Below are 6346 nucleotides of genomic sequence, written 5' to 3' on the forward strand. Positions count from 1 at the left end.
CCTGACCAGTACTCCTCAGAACAGTCAAGGTCAACGAAAACAAGGGAGAGACTGTCACAACCCAAAGGGACCTAAGGAGATGCGACAACTACATGCCATGTGAGATCCTGAATGGGATCCTGGGTTAGAAAAACTAAGGAAATCTGAATAAGGTGTGGACTTTAGATAATAGTGACATATAGATACGGGTTTGCTGTGACAGACCCTTCACACTGGGGTAGAACATTAACAATGGGGGAACTGGGGGTGGGGTCTATAGGAACCTGGTACTATCTCTGCAACTTCTCTGGATATCTGAAAATTTTGGAAATAGAACGTTTATTTAGGTATATTTTGAAGAGTCCTGCTGCTGACCTTGGCAGATGTCCCCTTTATGGCAGGAGACAGAAGCGGTCGCTTTAGGTGAGGTGTCAGGGGAAGCTGAGGGAATAGACACAAGGACACGAATAGTTGCCAAAAATGAGCCCCGGGCCCTAAGCCAGGACAGTGCTCAGGATGGGGCTGGGGGCCTCTGGGTCTGAGGCCACCTCTAGCCTCGGCTGGGGCCATGAGGGGCTGTGGCCGAGGTTGCTCCACTCCCCGCCTGCCCGGGGTCAGCCTGGGTTTGGTGTGTGGAGCTCCAGGGACCCTAACCCTCTGGGCTGCCCTGACTTGAACATTTCTGGGATTCTGACCTGACCCTCAGACTATCACGGTCACCTCCTCATGTTGCCTTCGGGGCCGCCACTTGGCAGGCTTGATAGCTGGATGCTGCTCAGGGCCGGGTCGGGAAGGGCTTCTGCCCCTGGACCCACACCTTGGATAGCCAAGGCCAGCTGTGTGAGAGGCAAGCCCCAGGAGCACGCCCTGGAGGAGACGGACCAGGCGTCCCAGGTGTCAGGCTGATGACACAGGCTCCTCCGACTTCCTGTGCCCGGCCATCTCCAGAGGTCAGAGTCAGAAAGCAGATTGTGATGGAGCGCCCCGGCAGGGTTATGATGCTGCTGCCAGCCAGGTCCTCAAGCACGTCCTGCGTGTGCGGCTCTGGACAGGGCACCTCCAGACCCAACCCTTGGGACCAAACCAAGACCCTTCCAGGGATGCGCTAGGATGCTTGGAGCTGTGGGCACTGAGTAAGTGCTCCCAGGCACCATTCCAGGGGACTTGGCAGGCTCACAGGTGTGTAGCACCTGGCACAGCCAGAACTTGGGGGAGGGAGCCAGGCAGCCATGGAAACAGCCCAGCAGGTGCTCAGCCCTCTCCACCGCCCTGCCCTCCTCACCTCCTGTCTTCCAACCTCCAGAGGGAGCTCTGGAGACTCAGGGCCTGATGGGGGCAGGTGTTCCTGGGGGCTCCTGAGGGGTCCGAGTGCCCTGCACCCCCAGAGGCCCTGAGCAAAGACTGGCTCGTGGTCTGAGCAGCGGGTGGGTGGCCCCTTTTGTCCTGGGGAAGGACTGCAACGAGAACTGACCACAGGCCTGGGGCCTTGGTGTGGACCTCCTGGAGGGGTGGCAAGGGGGGGTCTGTACCCTGTCTCCCTCATACTGCTCAGCTCAGGACCCCTGAAAACCCCCTTGCTGGAGAAGGCTGGGGAGAGGCGATGGTGGAGGAAAGCCAGCTCAGCCCTGCCACACCCTGACCTCAGCCAACCCGCCACTTGCCCTGTTGTCCCCTGGCCTCCCTCTCTGCTTGGCCCTCGTTTCTAACAGGCCAAGGCCCTGGCAGGGACGGCGTCCCAGGCCGAGGAGGCCCCCCAGCCCCCACCTCCAGGGCTGTCACCTGGAGCTGTATCTCCTGGTCATAACCGACAGGTGTGTTCGAGGAAGATGACAGGGGCCAGAGCTGTGAGGCCCGGGATAGAACGGGTGCCCAGCGTCAACACAGAGCTAATGTTGAGGAGGGACCGACAGGGAAGCTTGGGCCCTGCCCTCCCCTGTGGGCCCCGTGGGGGACAGCACAGCTGCAGAGGGGGTGGGCCAGCTGCTCACTCTTGGCCACGCCCCCCACTAACTGCAAGGCCCTGCTGACATGGCAGGACGTCTGCCTCCACGGGGGTCTCGAGGTGGTGAGTTGCCCCAGGACCCTCAGGTCATGTTCAGCGGGCCCTGGGCACGGAGCCCCCAGTGGAGCCAGCCTGAGGGGCCGGCCGGCAGACCCTACGCGATGCTTCCTTCCAGCTTCTCTGGCCCCGGCAGCAAAGGGGAGGCCAGAGCCTGGGGGCGGTTGGGGTGCTCAGTGGGGTTCGTGGGGCCCTGCATCCTGGCTCCTCCTGTGTCCATGGGCCCACGGTGCTGGCTGAGCAGGGCCCTGGGGGTGGGGGTGCATCTTCCTCCCAGCCGTGGCTCCCGACCCGCCCTGCTAGGACTGACCAGCTCCAGATGGGTCCATGGCTCCTGCTCAAGGGTCGCCTCAGGGAGGCCCACACTCCACCCAGCGCTCACTTGGCCGCCTGTGTGCAGTCTGGTGTAGGTCTCGCTGCCAGGCTGGAGTCTTTGTGTTGTTCAGGGCTAACCAGGAGACGAGGTGCGGCCACACATAGATGGCACCATGGGCGTTCGCAGAATGAATGAATGAATGAATGAATGATGCTGGCGTGCCAGCTCCATCTGGATCTCGAGGGGCACTTCGGGGAGGTTCACAACTGGGAAGGGGGAATGCCCATGGCCCCAGGCCAGCACTTTGGGGTCAGAAGACAAAGGGAAGGTCTTGGGGTCGGGATGCAAGGACATCAGCTTTTGTGCCCTTCCCAGGCTGGCACCAGGCACCAGTGCCGTTGCTGCGAACTTTCCCCACGTGGACGCAAAATGACAGTGAAATGTGCAAGGTCAACTTGTGACCAGTGCGGGCTTTGTTTAAAAGCGGCCTTGTGGCTGACCCTGACGCTGGCCTCCCCCCTTTCCTGCAGGCCGGGCCAGCCCCAGGCGCTGGCCTCCATAGGAAGCCTGGCCCAGGACCACATGGGCCTGCAGGACGTGCCCTTGGTAGGTGTCGGATGCTCCAGGGCCTCTACCAACAGGGGTGACTGTGTTCTGGGGAGCCTGGGGAGACCCTGTCCTGTCCCCTGCCGCCCAGCCCTGCTGCCCTGCTGCCCTGCCCTGCCCCCAGGGGCCACAGGACCACAGCCGCATCTGTGCGGTGGCTCAGATTTGCATTCCAAATCACCAGCTGCCGCTGGCTTAGCATCTAATTTGAGTGGAAATTCTCAGATGTCCCACCTCCGTCCCACCCTCGATGCCGAGTGGGGTCCTGGGCCAGCCGGCCCGGCCAGGGTGGATGTCTGCGGCCTCTTTGTCTTCAGGTCAGCCCCCTCACCTCTCCTGGCCTAGCTCAGCTGCAGTGGTTATGCTGCTTTCTGGGCCTCGCCTGATCCCTGACCTGCCTTCTCCAGCCACGGTCACAGCCACGAGCGGGGAGAGCCCGCTGTCTGCAGCCCACAACCCCACTTGGCCTCCCTGAACCTCAGTGGTGGCACGGGGACAGTGGCAGCCCCAGCACAGTGCCTGGTAGGGGTAGGAGACGCTGCTGGCCACTCCCTCCTGCTGTTGGTTCTCGGGTCCACTCCGACCCAGTGTGCTCAGCGGCTCCCAGTGCCTGGAGGAGAGAGCAAAGCCTGAAGTGGCCACTCTGCCCCACTGACTGCCTGTCCGGCTCTACCTGACCCTCGATCCCAGCCTTGCCCCCACCCCAGCCATAACCTGCCTGGTGGCTTCCCTGGCTGGAGACATGCTGCCGCTCTTATGGAAGGTTCTCCTTTTCTCTTACTGGTTAGCCCCTGGGATTTGGGGCACCCCACCTCCCAGCCGTAGGCCCCATGAGCCCTCAGGTGTCTCCAGCGCTGGCAGGAAGTGGGGGCTCAGGAAATCCGGGTCAGAGGAGGGAGGGGGAGAAGGTCAGGTGGGGTCAGCAAAGAGGTCAGATGAGGTCAGTGGGAAGGTCAGTAAGGTCAAGTGGGGTCAGCAGGAAGGTCAGATGCAGTCTGCAAAAGTTCAATAAGAAAGTCAGGTGGGGACAACGAGGTCTGATGAGGTAAGCGAGACGGTCAGGAGGGGGTCAGTCATGAGGTCAGGTGACATAAGTGAGAAGTTCAGGCAAGGTCAGTGAGGAGGTCACTCTGGGTTGCGGGGCCCCTTCTCCATCCTTTCCCCGGGGCCCACCTGGGGATGCCCCATCCTGGGTGGCCCCTTGGTTCCTTCTCTCCTGTTCTCCCTGAAGGGGCTGTCCTGTGGGGCCTCCTCCCAGGGTCCAGCTGGGGAGAGATGGAGCTATAGTTCTGGTCCCGTGTCAGATACGACCACAGGGAGCAGGGCTCAGGGGCTGGTCGAGAGGGCTGTGGGGGAGACCTCTAAGGAGGAGACGAGGGTGTTGTGGGTGAGGCCCCTCCTAACTTTCTGGGTGCCCTTTGGGGAAGAGATGCCCCGAGCCAGGGGCAGATCGTGGAGCCCTTGGCAGCTCTTCCCACAGATGCCTATCTGCAGAAGTAAGGGCACCGCGGCCTCAGGGGTTCTGCTTCGAGGCGACTAGGGGAGCAGCTCCTTGGGCCTTCAGAAGAGGAAGCATGGAGGTACCAGCTCAGGGGGTGATGGGGAGCGAGAGGGCAGAGGCCCTGGGCTCCTCCGGCTCCCACGGTGGGTGGGCAAGGGATCGGTAAGGCCATGGATCTTGGCTTCTGCTACAGGGTTACTCGGAGAGGCCTCCAGGAAGTCAGTGGCCTGTTCGGGAAATTACTCTGGAACCAGTCTCTGGTTTGGCCTTGTCCCGGATCAAGCCTGAGCAGACTGCCTTGCAGGCCATGGAGACAGAACCATCCAGACACCCCGTATTTATGAGGTCAGACAGCATCAGGGGAGGAGGGGTGTTTGCGGCAATCCCGAGGCCAGATCCGGCCTGGCGGGGGGAGGCTGGGCATCCAGGGAGGGGCATTGCCACACCTACGGTGCTGCTGGAGCCCCCAAGGGGCCACTGGTCTGATGCAACCAGGGGCCCCAGGAAAAGCAGGCCTCATCTGGGCTGTTGCCAGGGCAGGGAAGGAGCTCTGCAATCCTGCACCACTGGGCACCCCAGCCCCCAGGGAGGGGCCTGCCCTTGGTTCCCCCTGGCAGAGCCCTGACCCCACCTGGGGGCCCTGGCGTGGTGAGGCTCCTTCTGCACCTCCAGGTCCTTGGGGCCCGGCCGAGCTGCCTGGGCCGTGGACCAGCCGCCCTCACTGAGCCTCCTCCGACGGAGAAAGCAAGCTAACGAGGCCGCTGGGCCCAGCTCTCCCCCTCCACCTCGGTAATTGGTCTCCAAAGGCAGAAAAGTGTCACGGAGACGCCTGAGGCTGCCCCCAGGGATAGGGCTCAAGAAAATTACCACCCTCTTTTTCCACTGGCAGGAGTCTGATTGTGCTCTGGGGCCGCCCACCCGGCACCAAGCAGCTTTGTTTTTCAGACGCACACATGAGGGAAGGCTGGCTCCCCTGTTTCCAGGGGCACAGATGCCTCCCCCGCCGAGCCTTCCAGGCCTTGCTCAAGCAGAAACGGTGGGGGGATGGCGCCGCGGGGCTGAGAGGGCCCAGGGGCCCCAGGCAGCACCTGGGTCCTAGTCCGAAGGGATTTGGTTTGATGGGGGAGGTGTTCGCCAAGGGAGTATTTCTTAGTTGAGGGGAAATTCACATAACATAAAACTAAGTGTTTTTAAAGTGGACAACTCAGTGACATTTGGTGCCCTCCCCATGTTGTGCAGCCATCATCCGCACCTAGTTCCAGAACATTTTATCCCCTGGCGGAAAACCCACTAGGTAACCCCTGACCCCAGGAACCACCAATGTGCCTCCGTGTCCACACATTCACCTGTCTGCACACTTCCTGCCAGCGACCCCCACGAGGGCCGAGCTTGCTGTCTCCTATCCCCCACGCTGCTGACCGGCGCCCACACTTTGGGCCAGACAGCAGGAAGCGTGGGGTCCGTTCAGTGTGCTCACCGTGCAGGCCCGACACTTGCGGGGCTGGGGCAAGGGTCGCAGGGCCCCCTGAGAGCAAGGGGCAGCAGAAGCCGTCCCTCCCCCGCCTGGGAGGGGGTGCTGGGGCTAGCAAGGGGGCGATGCAGCCCAAGTGGAGCTGGCTGGGTGGGCGCCGCGGAAATCTGAGGCACGGCAGGTCTGGGAGGAAACACGGAGGCTGTGGCTTTGGGCAGGCAGCTGTGACGTGAGGGCCACCCAAACCAAGCCCTGGGGTGTCGGCGACCCGAGGACCAGCTCCCGTGAGACCCTCGGGTACGAGAGGTAATTGGTGAAGAGAATCGATGCCCTTTGACAAGCTCCCTCGACACATACGAAAGCACCAAAATGCGGGGATGCCAAGACGTGAGGAGAGCGGCTGGGAAGGAGTCA

The sequence above is a fragment of the Ursus americanus genome, chromosome 33 (genome assembly GCF_024610735.1).
Source record: "Ursus americanus isolate L20-20 chromosome 33, mUrsAme1.1.p, whole genome shotgun sequence".
Classification (NCBI taxonomy): Eukaryota; Metazoa; Chordata; class Mammalia; order Carnivora; family Ursidae; genus Ursus; species Ursus americanus.